Raw genomic sequence first — 20,731 nt, forward strand, 5'->3', positions numbered from 1 at the left:
CGTTTATGCCCCTGTACACATGCTTGATTCTCTTTCGGAGACATAGCAATCCCTAGATTTTAAGATACTTACTAGTCAGGTACATTCTTAGGCGTTTAATATGCGGTGTTGAGTCCATTTCTTTGAGCAAGGAGTAGCTCTTGTCTATTCCATATTTGGCTTAAGGAACTTTATCTGTGCTCATTTCAATCTCTGGTTTTATGCAGTACCCCAACTCACCTTTACCCTTAAGCAAGCATAAGTTGGTTTTCTAAATTTGAGACCCTGTTCTGTTCTGTAATTCAGTTCCTGTGTAGCCAAGTTTACATTCCGTGTATTACTGATATCTTATGATGTTTCTTTTTCTGTGTGACTTATTTCAGTTAGAATCATCATACCTGAATCCACTCATTGTGCTACTAAGGGCCTGATGACACAGATTTCATTGCTGAGTGATATTGCTTTGTAAGTAAATACCACAACTTTTTTATCCATTTTTCACTTTCTGCGATGTTGAACTTGTACTGTAAACGAGGTTCTTGTAAACAGAGCCGTTCCAAACTTTGGGGTGGCTGTGTCTTTTTGATTTTAAATTCCCTAAGCTATAGGACCATAAGTGGAAGTGCCCTAGGCTCTGTTGCTTTGTTTTTTAGATGTTTCAGGAAACACCATACACTTCTCCCGAGTGTTTGTTGGCAATTTACATCCCGCCCTTCAGCATAACAAGGCTCCCAGTTTCCATGGCCTGTCCTGCCTTTCTGGATTTTACACTTTTTTCAGATGGCCCTTTTGACCGGGGGGAAGTGAGACTTCATTGTAGTGCAGATTTCCTTTGCAAGCTTGCTTGGTTGGCCAAAAAGGGCGTATGCGTTTTTTCCTGAATATATTCAGGAAAAAACGCATACGCCCTTTTTGGCCAAGTGCATCATTGTGGACGTTCTGCCTCTTTTCCTATGCTTTCAATGCAATTCCAGTCTACCTCCTGAAATCGGTTTCCTGCAATTCTGCCCCGCTTTCAAGTCCTCTTGGCAGCCTTACTTCAGTCTATTTTTGGACGATAGCTGTCATTTATAACTCTGCAGGTTTGTGAATTACAGTGCCCCTGAGCTCCTTTCTTCAACTCGCTTTCTTTTGAGCTGGCCGCAACACCGCAGGATGGCTTCAGGCCCTAATCTGGTTCCGGCATGGCACGCTGAGGCTTTGGTTATTTCCTCTTCTGGTGGGAAATGAGAGTTAAATTTGCCCGTCCAGACACCTGCAGCTAGCCTCTCATTGGTTCTCGCTATTCCTGTTCATCTTCCGCAGAAATTGCAAACTGGGCCAAACAGGAGGTTAAAGGGACTGACTCTCCAAGTCGGGAGAGTGTTAGTAAAGCGTCTGGAGTGTTGCACCCGAGTACCAGGGTAGGAAAACTGAGACATATTTGAACACGTCTCCCGTTCACATGGTTGATCATACTCTGGGTTCCACATGCATGTTTTAGCTGAAGGAAGAATACCTTAAACCTGGAGAGTGGAGACCCGTGGAATGGGTACCGTGCAATATGACTTCAAAGGGTCTTCATTTGCTCACCGAACCTCTCCAATCCTATCACTGCTGCATTTATGCCCCTGTACACACGCTTGATTCTCTTTTGGAGACATAGCAATCCATAGGTTTTAAGATACTTACTAGTCAGGTACATTCTTAGGCGTTTAATATGGGGTTTTGAGTCCATTTCGTTGAGCAAGGAGTAGCTCTTGTCTATTCCATATTTGGCTTAGGGAACTTTATCTGTGCTCATTTCAATCTCTGGTTTTATGCAGCACCCCAACTCACCTTTACCCTTAAGCAAGCATAAGTTGGTTTTCTAAATTTGAGACCCTGTTCTGTTTTGGAATGCAGTTCCTGTGTAGCCAAGTTTACATTCCGTGTATTAGTGATATCTTATGATGTTTCTTTTTCTGTGTGACTTATTTCAGTTAGAATCATCGTACCTGAATCCACTCATTATGCTGCTACGGGCCTGATGACATAGATTTCATTGCTGAGTGATACTGCATTGTACGTAAGTACCACAAGTTCTTTATCCATTTTTCACTTTCTGTGATATTGAACTTGTACGGTAAACGAGGTTCTTTTAAACGGAGGCGTCCCAAACTTTGGGGTGGCTGTGTCTTTTTGATTTTAATTTCCCTAAGCTATAGGACCATAAGTGGAAGTGCCCTAGGTTCTGTTGCTTTGTTTTTTAGATGTTTCAGGAAACACCATAAACTTCTCCTGAGTGTCTGTTGGCAATTTACATCCCGCCCATCAGCATAACAAGGCTCCCAGTTCTCCATGGCCTGTCCTGCCTTTCTGGATTTTACACTTTTTTCAGATGGCCCTTTTGACCGGGGGGAAGTGAGACTTCATTGTAGTGCAGATTTCCTTTGCAAGCTTGCTTGGTTGGCCAAAAAGGGCGTATGCGTTTTTTCCTGAATATATTCAGGAAAAAACGCATACGCCCTTTTTGGCCAAGTGCATCATTGTGGACGTTCTGCCTCTTTTCCTATGCTTTCAATGCAATTCCTGTCTACCTCCAGAAATCGGTTTCCTGCAATTCTGCCCCGCTTTCAAGTCCTCTTGGCAGCCTTACTTCAGTATATTTTTGGACGATAGCTGTCATTTATAACTCTGCAGGTTTGTGAATTACAGTGCCCCTGAGCTCCTTTCTTCAACTTGCTTTCTTGTGACCTGGCCGCAACACCGCAGGATGGCTTCAGGCCCTAATCTGGTTCCGGCACGGCACGCTGACCCTCTGGTTATTTCCTCTTTCTGGTGGGAAATGAGACTTAAATTTGCCCGTCCAGACACCTCCAGCTAGTCTCTCATTGGTTCTCGCTATTCCTGTTCATCTTCCGCAGAAATTGCAAACTGGGCCAAACAGGAGGTTAAAGGCGCTGACTCTCCAAGTGGGGAGAGTGTTAGTAAAGCGTCTGGAATGTTGCACCCGAGTACCAGGGGAGGAAAACTGAGACATATTTGAACACGTCTCCCGATCACATGGTTGATCATACTCTGGGTTCCACATGCATGTTTTAGCTGAAGGAAGAATACCTAAAACCTGGGTAGTTGAAACCCGTGGAATGGGTACCATGCAATATGACTTCAAAGGGTCTTCATTTGCTCACCGAACCTCTCCAATCCTATCACTGCTGCATTTATGCCCCTGTACACATGCTTGATTCTCTTTCGGAGACATAGCAATCCCTAGATTTTAAGATACTTACTAGTCAGGTACATTCTTAGGCGTTTAATATGCGGTGTTGAGTCCATTTCTTTGAGCAAGGAGTAGCTCTTGTCTATTCCATATTTGGCTTAAGGAACTTTATCTGTGCTCATTTCAATCTCTGGTTTTATGCAGCACCCCAACTCACCTTTACCCTTAAGCAAGCATAGGTTGGTTTTCTAAATTTGAGACCCTTTTCTGTTCTGTAATTCAGTTCCTGTGTAGCCAAGTTTACATTCCGTGTATTACTGATATCTTATGATGTTTCTTTTTCTGTGTGACTTATTTCAGTTAGAATCATCATACCTGAATCCACTCATTGTGCTACTAAGGGCCTGATGACACAGATTTCATTGCTGAGTGATATTGCTTTGTAAGTAAATACCACAACTTTTTTATCCATTTTTCACTTTCTGCGATGTTGAACTTGTACTGTAAACGAGGTTCTTGTAAACAGAGGCGTCCCAAACTTTGGGGTGGCTGTGTCTTTTTGATTTTAAATTCCCTAAGCTATAGGACCATAAGTGGCAGTGCCCTAGGCTCTGTTGCTTTGTTTTTTAGATGTTTCAGGAAACACCATACACTTCTCCCAAGTGGCTGTTGGCAATTTACATCCCGCCCATCAGCATAACAAGGCTCCCAGTTCTCCATGGCCTGTCCTGCCTTTCTGGATTTTACACTTTTTTCAGATGGCCCTTTTGACCGGGGGGAAGTGAGACTTCATTGTATTGCAGATTTCCTTTGCAAGCTTGCTTGGTTGGCCAAAAAGGGCGTATGCGTTTTTTCCTGAATATATTCAGGAAAAAACGCATACGCCCTTTTTGGCCAAGTGCATCATTGTGGACGTTCTGCCTCTTTTCCTATGCTTTCAATGCAATTCCAGTCTACCTCCTGAAATCGGTTTCCTGCAATTCTGCCCCGCTTTCAAGTCCTCTTGGCAGCCTTATTTCAGTCTATTTTTGGACGATAGCTGTCATTTATAACTCTGCAGGTTTGTGAATTACAGTGCCCCTGAGCTCCTTTCTTCAACTCGCTTTCTTGTGACCTGGCCGCAACACCGCAGGATGGCTTCAGGCCCTAATCTGGTTCTGGCCCGGCACGCTGAGCCTTTGGTTAATTCCTCTTCCTGGTGGGAAATGAGAGTTAAATTTGCCCGTCCAGACACCTGCAGCTAGCCTCTCATTGGTTCTCGCTATTCCTGTTCAGCTTCCGCAGAAATTGCAAACTGGGCCAAACAGGAGGTTAAAGGGACTGACTCTCCAAGTCGGGAGAGTGTTAGTAAAGCGTCTGGAGTGTTGCACCCGAGTACCAGGGTAGGAAAACTGAGACATATTTGAACACGTCTCCCGTTCACATGGTTGATCATACTCTGGGTTCCACATGCATGTTTTAGCTGAAGGAAGAATACATTAAAACTGGAGAGTTGAGACCCGTGGTATGGGTACCGTGCAATATGACTTCAAAGGGTCTTCATTTGCTCACCGAACCTCTCCAATCCTATCACTGCTGCATTTATGCCCTTGAACACATGCTTGATTCTCTTTCGGAGACATAGCAATCCATAGGTTTTAAGATACTTACTAGTCAGGTACATTCTTAGGCGTTTAATATGCGGTGTTGAGTCCATTTCGTTGAGCAAGGAGTAGCTCTTGTCTATTCCATATTTGACTTAAGGAACTTTATCTGTGCTCATTTCAATCTCTGGTTTTATGCAGCACCCCAACTCACCTTTACCCTTAAGCAAGCATAAGTTGGTTTTCTAAATTTGAGACCCTGTTCTGTTCTGTAATTCAGTTCCTGTGTAGCCAAGTTTACATTCCATGTATTACTGATATCTTATGATGTTTCTTTTTCTGTGTGACTTATTTCAGTTAGAATCATCATACCTGAATCCACTCATTGTGCTGCTAAGGGCCTGATGACACAGATTTCATTGCTGAGTGATATTGCTTTGTAAGTAAATACCACAACTTTTTTATCCATTTTTCACTTTCTGCGATGTTGAACTTGTACTGTAAACGAGGTTCTTGTTAACAGAGCCGTTCCAAACTTTGGGGTGGCTGTGTCTTTTTGATTTTAAATTCCCTAAGCTATAGGACCATAAGTGGAAGTGCCCTAGGTTCTGTTGCTTTGTTTTTTAGATGTTTCAGGAAACACCATACACTTCTCCCAAGTGTCTGTTGGAAATTTACATCCCGCCCATCAGCATAACAAGGCTCCCAGTTCTCCATGGCCTGTCCTGCCTTTCTGGATTTTACACTTTTTTCAGATGGCCCTTTTGACCGGGGGGAAGTGAGACTTCATTGTAGTGCAGATTTCCTTTGCAAGCTTGCTTGGTTGGCCAAAAAGGGCGTATGCGTTTTTTCCTGAATATATTCAGGAAAAAACGCATACGCCCTTTTTGGCCAAATGCATCATTGTGGACGTTCTGCCTCTTTTCCTATGCTTTCAATGCAATTCCAGTCTACCTCCTGAAATCGGTTTCCTGCAATTCTGCCCCGCTTTCAAGTCCTCTTGGCAGCCTTACTTCAGTCTATTTTTGGACGATAGCTGTCATTTATAACTCTGCAGGTTTGTGAATTACAGTGCCCCTGAGCTCCTTTCTTCAACTCGCTTTCTTGTGACCTGGCCGCAACACCGCAGGATGGCTTCAGGCCCTAATCTGGTTCCGGCACGGCACGCTGAGCCTCTGGTTATTTCCTCTTCCTGGTGGGAAATGAGACTTAAATTTGCCCGTCCAGACACCTCCAGCTAGTCTCTCATTGGTTCTCGCTATTCCTGTTCATCTTCCGCAGAAATTGCAAACTGGGCCAAACAGGAGGTTAAAGGCGCTGACTCTCCAAGTGGGGAGAGTGTTAGTAAAGCGTCTGGAATGTTGCACCCGAGTACCAGGGGAGGAAAACTGAGACATATTTGAACACGTCTCCCGATCACATGGTTGATCATACTCTGGGTTCCACATGCATGTTTTAGCTGAAGGAAGAATACCTAAAACCTGGGTAGTTGAAACCCGTGGAATGGGTACCATGCAATATGACTTCAAAGGGTCTTCATTTGCTCACCGAACCTCTCCAATCCTATCACTGCTGCGTTTATGCCCCTGTACACATGCTTGATTCTCTTTCGGAGACATAGCAATCCCTAGATTTTAAGATACTTACTAGTCAGGTACATTCTTAGGCGTTTAATATGCGGTGTTGAGTCCATTTCTTTGAGCAAGGAGTAGCTCTTGTCTATTCCATATTTGGCTTAAGGAACTTTATCTGTGCTCATTTCAATCTCTGGTTTTATGCAGTACCCCAACTCACCTTTACCCTTAAGCAAGCATAAGTTGGTTTTCTAAATTTGAGACCCTGTTCTGTTCTGTAATTCAGTTCCTGTGTAGCCAAGTTTACATTCCGTGTATTACTGATATCTTATGATGTTTCTTTTTCTGTGTGACTTATTTCAGTTAGAATCATCATACCTGAATCCACTCATTGTGCTACTAAGGGCCTGATGACACAGATTTCATTGCTGAGTGATATTGCTTTGTAAGTAAATACCACAACTTTTTTATCCATTTTTCACTTTCTGCGATGTTGAACTTGTACTGTAAACGAGGTTCTTGTAAACAGAGCCGTTCCAAACTTTGGGGTGGCTGTGTCTTTTTGATTTTAAATTCCCTAAGCTATAGGACCATAAGTGGAAGTGCCCTAGGCTCTGTTGCTTTGTTTTTTAGATGTTTCAGGAAACACCATACACTTCTCCCGAGTGGTTGTTGGCAATTTACATCCCGCCCTTCAGCATAACAAGGCTCCCAGTTTCCATGGCCTGTCCTGCCTTTCTGGATTTTACACTTTTTTCAGATGGCCCTTTTGACCGGGGGGAAGTGAGACTTCATTGTAGTGCAGATTTCCTTTGCAAGCTTGCTTGGTTGGCCAAAAAGGGCGTATGCGTTTTTTCCTGAATATATTCAGGAAAAAACGCATACGCCCTTTTTGGCCAAGTGCATCATTGTGGACGTTCTGCCTCTTTTCCTATGCTTTCAATGCAATTCCAGTCTACCTCCTGAAATCGGTTTCCTGCAATTCTGCCCCGCTTTCAAGTCCTCTTGGCAGCCTTACTTCAGTCTATTTTTGGACGATAGCTGTCATTTATAACTCTGCAGGTTTGTGAATTACAGTGCCCCTGAGCTCCTTTCTTCAACTCGCTTTCTTTTGAGCTGGCCGCAACACCGCAGGATGGCTTCAGGCCCTAATCTGGTTCCGGCACGGCACGCTGAGGCTTTGGTTATTTCCTCTTCCTGGTGGGAAATGAGTGTTAAATTTGCCTCTCCAGACACCTCCAGCTAGCCTCTCATTGGTTCTCGCTATTCCTGTTCAGCTTCCGCAGAAATTGCAAACTGGGCCAAACAGGAGGTTAAAGGGACTGACTCTCCAAGTCGGGAGAGTGTTAGTAAAGCGTCTGGAATGTTGCACCCGAGTACCAGGGGAGGAAAACTGAGACAGATTTGAACACGTCTCCCGATCACATGGTTGATCATACTCTAGGTTCCACATGCATGTTTTAGCTGAAGGAAGAATACCTTAAACCTGGGTAGTTGAAACCCGTGGAATGGGTACCATGCAATATGACTTCAAAGGGTCTTCATTTGCTCACCGAACCTCTCCAATCCTATCACTGCTGCGTTTATGCCCCTGTTCACATGCTTGATTCTCTTTCGGAGACATAGCAATCCATAGGTTTTAAGATACTTACTAGTCAGGTACATTCTTAGGCGTTTAATATGCGGTGTTGAGTCCATTTCGTTGAGCAAGGAGTAGCTCTTGTCTATTCCATATTTGACTTAAGGAACTTTATCTGTGCTCATTTCAATCTCTGGTTTTATGCAGCACCCCAACTCACCTTTACCCTTAAGCAAGCATAAGTTGGTTTTCTAAATTTGAGACCCTGTTCTGTTCTGTAATTCAGTTCCTGTGTAGCCAAGTTTACATTCCATGTATTACTGATATCTTATGATGTTTCTTTTTCTGTGTGACTTATTTCAGTTAGAATCATCATACCTGAATCCACTCATTGTGCTGCTAAGGGCCTGATGACACAGATTTCATTGCTGAGTGATATTGCTTTGTAAGTAAATACCACAACTTCTTTATCCATTTTTCACTTTCTGCGATGTTGAACTTGTACTGTAAACGAGGTTCTTGTAAACAGAGCCGTTCCAAACTTTGGGGTGGCTGTGTCTTTTTGATTTTAAATTTCCTAAGCTATAGGACCATAAGTGGAAGTGCCCTAGGTTCTGTTGCTTTGTTTTTTAGATGTTTCAGGAAACACCATACACTTCTCCCCAGTGTCTGTTGGCAATTTACATCCCGCCCATCAGCATAACAAGGCTCCCAGTTCTCCATGGCCTGTCCTGCCTTTCTGGATTTTACACTTTTTTCAGATGGCCCTTTTGACCGGGGGGAAGTGAGACTTCATTGTAGTGCAGATTTCCTTTGCAAGCTTGCTTGGTTGGCCAAAAAGGGCGTATGCGTTTTTTCCTGAATATATTCAGGAAAAAACGCATACGCCCTTTTTGGCCAAATGCATCATTGTGGACGTTCTGCCTCTTTTCCTATGCTTTCAATGCAATTCCAGTCTACCTCCTGAAATCGGTTTCCTGCAATTCTGCCCCGCTTTCAAGTCCTCTTGGCAGCCTTACTTCAGTCTATTTTTGGACGATAGCTGTCATTTATAACTCTGCAGGTTTGTGAATTACAGTGCCCCTGAGCTCCTTTCTTCAACTCGCTTTCTTGTGACCTGGCCGCAACACCGCAGGATGGCTTCAGGCCCTAATCTGGTTCCGGCACGGCACGCTGAGCCTCTGGTTATTTCCTCTTCCTGGTGGGAAATGAGACTTAAATTTGCCCGTCCAGACACCTCCAGCTAGTCTCTCATTGGTTCTCGCTATTCCTGTTCATCTTCCGCAGAAATTGCAAACTGGGCCAAACAGGAGGTTAAAGGCGCTGACTCTCCAAGTCGGGAGAGTGTTAGTAAAGCGTCTGGAATGTTGCACCCGAGTACCAGGGGAGGAAAACTGAGACATATTTGAACACGTCTCCCGATCACATGGTTGATCATACTCTGGGTTCCACATGCATGTTTTAGCTGAAGGAAGAATACCTAAAACCTGGGTAGTTGAAACCCGTGGAATGGGTACCATGCAATATGACTTCAAAGGGTCTTCATTTGCTCACCGAACTTCTCCAATCCTATCACTGCTGCGTTTATGCCCCTGTACACATGCTTGATTCTCTTTCGGAGACATAGCAATCCCTAGATTTTAAGATACTTACTAGTCAGGTACATTCTTAGGCGTTTAATATGCGGTGTTGAGTCCATTTCTTTGAGCAAGGAGTAGCTCTTGTCTATTCCATATTTGGCTTAAGGAACTTTATCTGTGCTCATTTCAATCTCTGGTTTTATGCAGTACCCCAACTCACCTTTACCCTTAAGCAAGCATAAGTTGGTTTTCTAAATTTGAGACCCTGTTCTGTTCTGTAATTCAGTTCCTGTGTAGCCAAGTTTACATTCCGTGTATTACTGATATCTTATGATGTTTCTTTTTCTGTGTGACTTATTTCAGTTAGAATCATCATACCTGAATCCACTCATTGTGCTACTAAGGGCCTGATGACACAGATTTCATTGCTGAGTGATATTGCTTTGTAAGTAAATACCACAACTTTTTTATCCATTTTTCACTTTCTGCGATGTTGAACTTGTACTGTAAACGAGGTTCTTGTAAACAGAGCCGTTCCAAACTTTGGGGTGGCTGTGTCTTTTTGATTTTAAATTCCCTAAGCTATAGGACCATAAGTGGAAGTGCCCTAGGCTCTGTTGCTTTGTTTTTTAGATGTTTCAGGAAGCACCATACACTTCTCCCGAGTGGTTGTTGGCAACTTACATCCCGCCCTTCAGCATAACAAGGCTCCCAGTTTCCATGGCCTGTCCTGCCTTTCTGGATTTTACACTTTTTTCAGATGGCCCTTTTGACCGGGGGGAAGTGAGACTTCATTGTAGTGCAGATTTCCTTTGCAAGCTTGCTTGGTTGGCCAAAAAGGGCGTATGCGTTTTTTCCTGAATATATTCAGGAAAAAACGCATACGCCCTTTTTGGCCAAGTGCATCATTGTGGACGTTCTGCCTCTTTTCCTATGCTTTCAATGCAATTCCAGTCTACCTCCTGAAATCGGTTTCCTGCAATTCTGCCCCGCTTTCAAGTCCTCTTGGCAGCCTTACTTCAGTCTATTTTTGGACGATAGCTGTCATTTATAACTCTGCAGGTTTGTGAATTACAGTGCCCCTGAGCTCCTTTCTTCAACTCGCTTTCTTTTGAGCTGGCCGCAACACCGCAGGATGGCTTCAGGCCCTAATCTGGTTCCGGCATGGCACGCTGAGGCTTTGGTTATTTCCTCTTCCTGGTGGGAAATGAGTGTTAAATTTGCCTCTCCAGACACCTCCAGCTAGCCTCTCATTGGTTCTCGCTATTCCTGTTCATCTTCCGCAGAAATTGCAAACTGGGCCAAACAGGAGGTTAAAGGCGCTGACTCTGCAAGTGGGGAGAGTGTTAGTAAAGCGTCTGGAATGTTGCACCCGAGTACCAGGGGAGGAAAACTGAGACATATTTGAACACGTCTCTCGTTCACATGGTTGATCATACTCTGCGTTCCACATGCATGTTTTAGCTGAAGGAAGAATACCTTAAACCTGGAGAGTTGAGACCCGTGTAATGGGTACCATGCAATATGACTTCAAAGGGTCTTCATTTGCTCACCGAACCTCTCCAATCCTATCACTGCTGCGTTTATGCCCCTGTACACACGCTTGATTCTCTTTCGGAGACATAGCAATCCATAGGTTTTAAGATACTTACTAGTCAGGTACATTCTTAGGCGTTTAATATGCGGTGTTGAGTCCATTTCGTTGAGCAAGGAGTAGCTCTTGTCTATTCCATATTTGGCTTAAGGAACTTTATCTGTGCTCATTTCAATCTCTGGTTTTATGCAGCACCCCAACTCACCTTTCCCCTTAAGCAAGCATAAGTTGGTTTTCTAAATTTGAGACCCTGTTGTGTTCTGTAATTCAGTTCCTGTGTAGCCAAGTTTACATTCCGTGTATTACTGATATCTTATGATGTTTCTTTTTCTGTGTGACTTATTTCAGTTAGAATCATCATACCCGAATCCACTCATTGTGCTGCTAAGGGCCTGATGACATAGATTTCATTGCTGAGTGATATTGCTTTGTAAGTAAATACCACAACTTCTTTATCCATTTTTCACTTTCTGCGATGTTGAACTTGTACTGTAAACGAGGTTCTTGTAAACAGAGCCGTTCCAAACTTTGGGGTGGCTGTGTGTTTTTGATTTTAATTTCCCTAAGCTATAGGACCATAAGTGGAAGTGCCCTAGGCTCTGTTGCTTTGTTTTTTAGTTGTTTCAGGAAACACCATGCACTTCTCCGGAGTGTCTGTTGGCAATTTACATCCCGCCCATCAGCATAACAAGGCTCCCAGTTCTCCATGGCCTGTCCTGCCTTTCTGGATTTTACACTTTTTTCAGATTGCCCTTTTGACCTGGGGGAAGTGAAACTTCATTGTAGTGCAGATTTCCTTTGCAAGCTTGCTTGGTTGGCCGAAAAGGGCGTATGCGTTTTTTCCTGAATATATTCAGGAAAAAACGCATACGCCCTTTTTGGCCAAGTGCATCATTGTGGACGTTCTGCCTCTTTTCCTATGCTTTCAATGCAATTCCAGTCTACCTCCTGAAATCGGTTTCCTGCAATTCTGCCCCGCTTTCAAGTCCTCTTGGCAGCCTTACTTCAGTCTATTTTTGGACGATAGCTGTCATTTATAACTCTGCAGGTTTGTGAATTACAGTGCCCCTGAGCTCCTTTCTTCAACTCGCTTTCTTGTGACCTGGCCGCAACACCGCAGGATGGCTTCAGGCCCTAATCTGGTTCCGGCCCGGCATGCTGAGCCTTTGGTTAATTCCTCTTCCTGGTGGGAAATGAGAGTTAAATTTGCCCGTCCAGACACCTGCAGCTAGCCTCTCATTGGTTCTCGCTATTCCTGTTCATCTTCCGCAGAAATTGCAAACTGGGCCAAACAGGAGGTTAAAGGGACTGACTCTCCAAGTCGGGAGAGTGTTAGTAAAGCGTCTGGAGTGTTGCACCCGAGTACCAGGGTAGGAAAACTGAGACATATTTGAACACGTCTCCCGTTCACATGGTTGATCATACTCTGGGTTCCACATGCATGTTTTAGCTGAAGGAAGAATACCTTAAACCTGGAGAGTGGAGACCCGTGGAATGGGTACCGTGCAATATGACTTCAAAGGGTCTTCATTTGCTCCCCGAACCTCTCCAATCCTATCACTGCTGCATTTATGCCCCTGTACACACGCTTGATTCTCTTTTGGAGACATAGCAATCCATAGGTTTTAAGATACTTACTAGTCAGGTACATTCTTAGGCGTTTAATATGGGGTTTTGAGTCCATTTCGTTGAGCAAGGAGTAGCTCTTGTCTATTCCATATTTGGCTTAAGGAACTTTATCTGTGCTCATTTCAATCTCTGGTTTTATGCAGCACCCCAACTCACCTTTACCCTTAAGCAAGCATAAGTTGGTTTTCTAAATTTGAGACCCTGTTCTGTTTTGGAATGCAGTTCCTGTGTAGCCAAGTTTACATTCCGTGTATTAGTGATATCTTATGATGTTTCTTTTTCTGTGTGACTTATTTCAGTTAGAATCATCGTACCTGAATCCACTCATTATGCTGCTACGGGCCTGATGACATAGATTTCATTGCTGAGTGATACTGCATTGTACGTAAGTACCACAAGTTCTTTATCCATTTTTCACTTTCTGTGATATTGAACTTGTACGGTAAACGAGGTTCTTTTAAACGGAGGCGTCCCAAACTTTGGGGTGGCTGTGTCTTTTTGATTTTAATTTCCCTAAGCTATAGGACCATAAGTGGAAGTGCCCTAGGTTCTGTTGCTTTGTTTTTTAGATGTTTCAGGAAACACCATAAACTTCTCCTGAGTGTCTGTTGGCAATTTACATCCCGCCCATCAGCATAACAAGGCTCCCAGTTCTCCATGGCCTGTCCTGCCTTTCTGGATTTTACACTTTTTTCAGATGGCCCTTTTGACCGGGGGGAAGTGAGACTTCATTGTAGTGCAGATTTCCTTTGCAAGCTTGCTTGGTTGGCCAAAAAGGGCGTATGCGTTTTTTCCTGAATATATTCAGGAAAAAACGCATACGCCCTTTTTGGCCAAGTGCATCATTGTGGACGTTCTGCCTCTTTTCCTATGCTTTCAATGCAATTCCAGTCTACCTCCTGAAATCGGTTTCCTGCAATTCTGCCCCGCTTTCAAGTCCTCTTGGCAGCCTTACTTCAGTCTATTTTTGGACGATAGCTGTCATTTATAACTCTGCAGGTTTGTGAATTACAGTGCCCCTGAGCTCCTTTCTTCAACTCGCTTTCTTGTGACCTGGCCGCAACACCGCAGGATGGCTTCAGGCCCTAATCTGGTTCTGGCCCGGCACGCTGAGCCTTTGGTTAATTCCTCTTCCTGGTGGGAAATGAGAGTTAAATTTGCCCGTCCAGACACCTGCAGCTAGCCTCTCATTGGTTCTCGCTATTCCTGTTCAGCTTCCGCAGAAATTGCAAACTGGGCCAAACAGGAGGTTAAAGGGACTGACTCTCCAAGTCGGGAGAGTGTTAGTAAAGCGTCTGGAGTGTTGCACCCGAGTACCAGGGTAGGAAAACTGAGACATATTTGAACACGTCTCCCGATCACATGGTTGATCATACTCTGGGTTCCACATGCATGTTTTAGCTGAAGGAAGAATACCTAAAACCTGGGTAGTTGAAACCCGTGGAATGGGTACCATGCAATATGACTTCAAAGGGTCTTCATTTGCTCACCGAACCTCTCCAATCCTATCACTGCTGCGTTTATGCCCCTGTACACATGCTTGATTCTCTTTCGGAGACATAGCAATCCCTAGATTTTAAGATACTTACTAGTCAGGTACATTCTTAGGCGTTTAATATGCGGTGTTGAGTCCATTTCTTTGAGCAAGGAGTAGCTCTTGTCTATTCCATATTTGGCTTAAGGAACTTTATCTGTGCTCATTTCAATCTCTGGTTTTATGCAGCACCCCAACTCACCTTTACCCTTAAGCAAGCATAGGTTGGTTTTCTAAATTTGAGACCCTTTTCTGTTCTGTAATTCAGTTCCTGTGTAGCCAAGTTTACATTCCGTGTATTACTGATATCTTATGATGTTTCTTTTTCTGTGTGACTTATTTCAGTTAGAATCATCATACCTGAATCCACTCATTGTGCTACTAAGGGCCTGATTACACAGATTTCATTGCTGAGTGATATTGCTTTGTAAGTAAATACCACAACTTTTTTATCCATTTTTCACTTTCTGCGATGTTGAACTTGTACTGTAAACGAGGTTCTTGTAAACAGAGCCGTTCCAAACTTTGGGGTGGCTGTGTCTTTTTGATTTTAAATTCCCTAAGCTATAGGACCATAAGTGGAAGTGCCCTAGGCTCTGTTGCTTTGTTTTTTAGATGTTTCAGGAAACACCATACACTTCTCCCGAGTGGTTGTTGGCAATTTACATCCCGCCCTTCAGCATAACAAGGCTCCCAGTTCTCCATGGCCTGTCCTGACTTTCTGGATTTTACACTTTTTTCAGATGGCCCTTTTGACCGGGGGGAAGTGAGACTTCATTGTAGTGCAGATTTCCTTTGCAAGTTTGCTTGGTTGGCCAAAAAGGGCGTATGCGTTTTTTCCTGAATATATTCAGGAAAAAACGCATACGCCCTTTTTGGCCAAGTGCATCATTGTGGACGTTCTGCCTCTTTTCCTATGCTTTCAATGCAATTCCAGTCTACCTCCTGAAATCGGTTTCCTGCAATTCTGCCCCGCTTTCAAGTCCTCTTGGCAGCCTTACTTCAGTCTATTTTTGGACGATAGCTGTCATTTATAACTCTGCAGGTTTGTGAATTACAGTGCCCCTGAGCTCCTTTCTTCAACTTGCTTTCTTGTGACCTGGCCGCAACACCGCAGGATGGCTTCAGGCCCTAATCTGGTTCCGGCACGGCACGCTGAGCCTCTGGTTATTTCCTCTTCCTGGTGGGAAATGAGAGTTAAATTTGCCCGTCCAGACACCTCCAGCTAGTCTCTCATTGGTTCTCGCTATTCCTGTTCATCTTCCGCAGAAATTGCAAACTGGGCCAAACAGGAGGTTAAAGGCGCTGACTCTCCAAGTGGGGAGAGTGTTAGTAAAGCGTCTGGAATGTTGCACCCGAGTACCAGGGGAGGAAAACTGAGACATATTTGAACACGTCTCCCGATCACATGGGTGATCATACTCTGGGTTCCACATGCATGTTTTAGCTGAAGGAAGAATACCTAAAACCTGGGTAGTTGAAACCCGTGGAATGGGTACCATGCAATATGACTTCAAAGGGTCTTCATTTGCTCACCGAACCTCTCCAATCCTATCACTGCTGCGTTTATGCCCCTGTACACATGCTTGATTCTCTTTCGGAGACATAGCAATCCCTAGGTTTTAAGATACTTACTAGTCAGGTACATTCTTAGGAGTTTAATATGGGGTGTTGAGTCCATTTCGTTGAGCAAGGAGTAGCTCTTGTCTATTCCATATTTGGCTTAAGGAACTTTATCTGTGCTCATTTCAATCTCTGGTTTTATGCACCACCCCAACTCACCTTTACCCTTAAGCAAGCATAAGTTGGTTTTCTAAATTTGAGACCCTGTTCTGTTCTGTAATTCAGTTCCTGTGTAGCCAAGTTTACATTCCGTGTATTACTGATATCTTATGATGTTTCTTTTTCTGTGTCACTTATTTCAGTTAGAATCATCATACCTGAATCCACTCATTGTGCTGCTAAGGGCCTGATGACACAGATTTCATTGCTGAGTGATATTGCTTTGTAAGTAAATACCACAACTTCTTTATCCATTTTTCACTTTCTGCGATGTTGAACTTGTACTGTAAACGAGGTTCTTGTAAACAGAGCCGTTCCAAACTTTGGGGTGGCTGTGTCTTTTTGATTTTAAATTCCCTAAGCTATAGGACCATAAGTGGAAGTGCCCTAGGTTCTGTTGCTTTGTTTTTTAGATGTTTCAGGAAACACCATACACTTCTCCCCAGTGTCTGTTGGCAATTTACATCCCGCCCATCAGCATAACAAGGCTCCCAGTTCTCCATGGCCTGTCCTGCCTTTCTGGATTTTACACTTTTTTCAGATGGCCCTTTTGACCGGGGGGAAGTGAGACTTCATTGTAGTGCAGATTTCCTTTGCAAGCTTGCTTGGTTGGCCAAAAAGGGCGTATGCGTTTTTTCCTGAATATATTCAGGAAAAAACGCATACGCCCTTTTTGGCCAAGTGCATCATTGTGGACGTTCTGCCTCTTTTCCTATGCTTTCAATGCAATTCCAGTCTACCTCCTGAAATCGGTTTCCTGCAATTCTGCCCCGCTTTCAAGTCCTCTTGGCAGCCTTACTTCAGTCTATTTTTGGACGATAGCTGTCATTTATAACTCTGCAGGTTTGTGAATTACAGTGCCCCTGAGCTCGTTTCTTCAACTCGCTTTCTTGTGACCTGGCCGCAACACCGCAGGATGGCTTCAGGCCCTAATCTGGTTCCAGCCCGGCATGCTGAGCCTTTGGTTAATTCCTCTTCCTGGTGGGAAATGAGAGTTAAATTTGCCCGTCCAGACACCTGCAGCTAGCCTCTCATTGGTTCTCGCTATTCCTGTTCATCTTCCGCAGAAATTGCAAACTGGGCCAAACAGGAGGTTAAAGGGACTGACTCTCCAAGTCGGGAGAGTGTTAGTAAAGCGTCTGGAATGTTGCACCCGAGTACCAGGGGAGGAAAACTGAGACATATTTGAACATGTCTCCCGATCACATGGTTGATCATACTCTAGGTTCCACATGCATGTTTTAGCTGAAGGAAGAATACCTTAAACCTGGGTAGTTGAAACCCGTGGAATGGGTACCATGCAATATGACTTCAAAGGGTCTTCATTTGCTCACCGAACCTCTCCAATCCTATCACTGCTGCGTTTATGCCCCTGTACACATGCTTGATTCTCTTTCGGAGACATAGCAATCCCTAGGTTTTAAGATACTTACTAGTCAGGTACATTCTTAGGAGTTTAATATGGGGTGTTGAGTCCATTTCGTTGAGCAAGGAGTAGCTCTTGTCTATTCCATATTTGGCTTAAGGAACTTTATCTGTGCTCATTTCAATCTCTGGTTTTATGCACCACCCCAACTCACCTTTACCCTTAAGCAAGCATAAGTTGGTTTTCTAAATTTGAGACCCTGTTCTGTTCTGTAATTCAGTTCCTGTGTAGCCAAGTTTACATTCCGTGTATTACTGATATCTTATGATGTTTCTTTTTCTGTGTCACTTATTTCAGTTAGAATCATCATACCTGAATCCACTCATTGTGCTGCTAAGGGCCTGATGACACAGATTTCATTGCTGAGTGATATTGCTTTGTAAGTAAATACCACAACTTTTTTATCCATTTTTCACTTTGTTCGATGTTGAACTTGTACTGTAAACGAGGTTCTTGTAAACAGAGCCGTTCGAAACATTGGGGTGGCTGTGTCTTTTTGATTTTAAATTCCCTAAGCTATAGGACCATAAGTGGAAGTGCCCTAGGCTCTGTTGCTTTGTTTTTTAGATGTTTCAGGAAACACCATACACTTCTCCCGAGTGTTTATTGGCAATTTACATCCCGCCCTTCAGCATAACAAGGCTCCCAGTTCTCCATGGCCTGTCCTGCCTTTCTGGATTTTACAGTTTTTTCAGATGGCCCTTTTGACCGGGGGGAAGTGAGACTTCATTGTAGTGCAGATTTCCTTTGCAAGCTTGCTTGGTTGGCCAAAAAGGGCGTATGCGTTTTTTCCTGAATATATTCAGGAAAAAACGCATACGCCCTTTTTGGCCAAGTGCATCATTGTGGACGTTCTGCCTCTTTTCCTATGCTTTCAATGCAATTCCAGTCTACCTCCTGAAATCGGTTTCCTGCAATTCTGCCCCGCTTTCAAGTCCTCTTGGCAGCCTTACTTCAGTCTATTTTTGGACGATAGCTGTCATTTATAAGTCTGCAGGTTTGTGAATTACAGTGCCCCTGAGCTCCTTTCTTCAACTCGCTTTCTTGTGACCTGGCCGCAACACCGCAGGATGGCTTCAGGCCCTAATCTGGTTCCGGCCCGGCACGCTGAGCCTTTGGTTAATTCCTCTTCCTGGTGGGAAATGAGAGTTAAATTTGCCCGTCCAGACACCTGCAGCTAGCCTCTCATTGGTTCTCGCTATTCCTGTTCAGCTTCCGCAGAAATTGCAAACTGGGCCAAACAGGAGGTTAAAGGGACTGACTCTCCAAGTCGGGAGAGTGTTAGTAAAGCGTCTGGAATGTTGCACCCGAGTACCAGGGGAGGAAAACTGAGACATATTTGAACACGTCTCCCGATCACATGGGTGATCATACTCTAGGTTCCACATGCATGTTTTAGCTGAAGGAAGAATACCTTAAACCTGGGTAGTTGAAACCCGTGGAATGGGTACCATGCAATATGACTTCAAAGGGTCTTCATTTGCTCACCGAACCTCTCCAATCCTATCACTGCTGCGTTTATGCCCCTGTACACATGCTTGATTCTCTTTCGGAGACATAGCAATCCATAGGTTTTAAGATACTTACTAGTCAGGTACATTCTTAGGCGTTTAATATGCGGTGTTGAGTCCATTTCGTTGAGCAAGGAGTAGCTCTTGTCTATTCCATATTTGGCTTAAGGAACTTTATCTGTGCTCATTTCAATCTCTGGTTTTATGCACCACCCCAACTCACCTTTACCCTTAAGCAAGCATAAGTTGGTTTTCTAAATTTGAGACCCTGTTCTGTTCTGTAATTCAGTTCCTGTGTAGCCAAGTTTACATTCCGTGTATTACTGATATCTTATGATGTTTCTTTTTCTGTGTGACTTATTTCAGTTAGAATCATCATACCTGAATCCACTCATTGTGCTGCTAAGGGCCTGATGACACAGATTTCATTGATTGGTGATATTGCTTTGTAAGTAAATACCACAACTTCTTTATCCATTTTTCACTTTCTGCGATGTTGAACTTGTACTGTAAACGAGGTTCTTGTAAACAGAGCCATTCCAAACTTTGGGGTGGCTGTGTCTTTTTGATTTTAATTTCCCTAAGCTATAGGACCATAAGTGGAAGTGCCCTGGGTTCTGTTGCTTTGTTTTTTAGATGTTTCAGGAAACACCATACACTTCTCCTGAGTGGTTGTTGACAATTTACATCCCGCCCATCAGCATAACAAGGCTCCCAGTTTTCCATGGCCTGTCCTGCCTTTCTGGATTTTACCCTTTTTTCAGATGGCCCTTTTGACAGGGGGGAAGTGAGACTTCATTGTAGTGCAGATTTCCTTTGCAAGCTTGCTTGGTTGGCCAAAAAGGGCGTATGCGTTTTTTCCTGAATATATTCAGGAAAAAACGCATACGCCCTTTTTGGCCAAGTGCATCATTGTGGACGTTCTGCCTCTTTTCCTATGCTTTCAATGCAATTCCAGTCTACCTCCTGAAATCGGTTTCCTGCAATTCTGCCCCGCTTTCAAGTCCTCTTGGCAGCCTTACTTCAGTCTATTTTTGGACGATAGCTGTCATTTGTAACTCTGCAGGTTTGTGAATTACAGTGCCCCTGAGCTCCTTTCTTCAACTCGCTTTCTTGTGACCTGGCCGCAACACCGCAGGATGGCTTCAGGCCCTAATCTGGTTCCGGCACGGCACGCTGAGCCTTTGGTTATTTCCTCTTCCTGGTGGGAAATGAGACTTAAATTTGCCCGTCCAGACACCTCCAGCTAGTCTCTCATTGGTTCTCGCTATTCCTGTTCATCTTCCGCAGAAATTGCAAACTGGGCCAAACAGGAGGTTAAAGGCGCTGACTCTCCAAGTGGGGAGAGTGTTAGTAAAGCGTCTGGAATGTTGCACCCGAGTACCAGGGTTGGAAAACTGAGACATATTTGAACACGTCTCCCGATCACATGGTTGATCATACTCTGGGTTCCACATGCATGTTTTAGCTGAAGGAAGAATACCTAAAACCTGGGTAGTTGAAACCCGTGGAATGGGTACCATGCAATATGACTTCAAAGGGTCTTCATTTGCTCACCGAACCTCTCCAATCCTATCACTGCTGCGTTTATGCCCCTGTACACATGCTTGATTCTCTTTCGGAGACATAGCAATCCCTAGATTTTAAGATACTTACTAGTCAGGTACATTCTTAGGCGTTTAATATGCGGTGTTGAGTCCATTTCTTTGAGCAAGGAGTAGCTCTTGTCTATTCCATATTTGGCTTAAGGAACTTTATCTGTGCTCATTTCAATCTCTG

The 20,731-nt window shown here is 43.9% G+C and overlaps 1 long non-coding RNA gene across 8 annotated transcripts in view; it reads left to right on the top strand.

The window, feature by feature from the left end:
• LOC307181137 overlaps positions 1–20,731 on the top strand; it is a 3,028,377-nt gene that overhangs the window by 2,349,547 nt on the left and 658,099 nt on the right. For 2 of the 8 annotated variants that reach the window (XR_013825978.1, XR_013825955.1), the window contains one exon: positions 11,423–11,440. The exons of the other annotated variants lie outside the window; for them this stretch is intronic. This is a non-coding gene — a long non-coding RNA (uncharacterized lncRNA). Of the gene's footprint in view, positions 1–11,422; positions 11,441–20,731 lie in introns of those variants that run through there. 8 annotated transcript variants of the gene reach the window in all.

This window comes from Stenella coeruleoalba (assembly GCF_951394435.1).
Source record: "Stenella coeruleoalba genome assembly, contig: scaffold_39, whole genome shotgun sequence".
Taxonomy (NCBI): domain Eukaryota; kingdom Metazoa; phylum Chordata; class Mammalia; order Artiodactyla; family Delphinidae; genus Stenella; species Stenella coeruleoalba.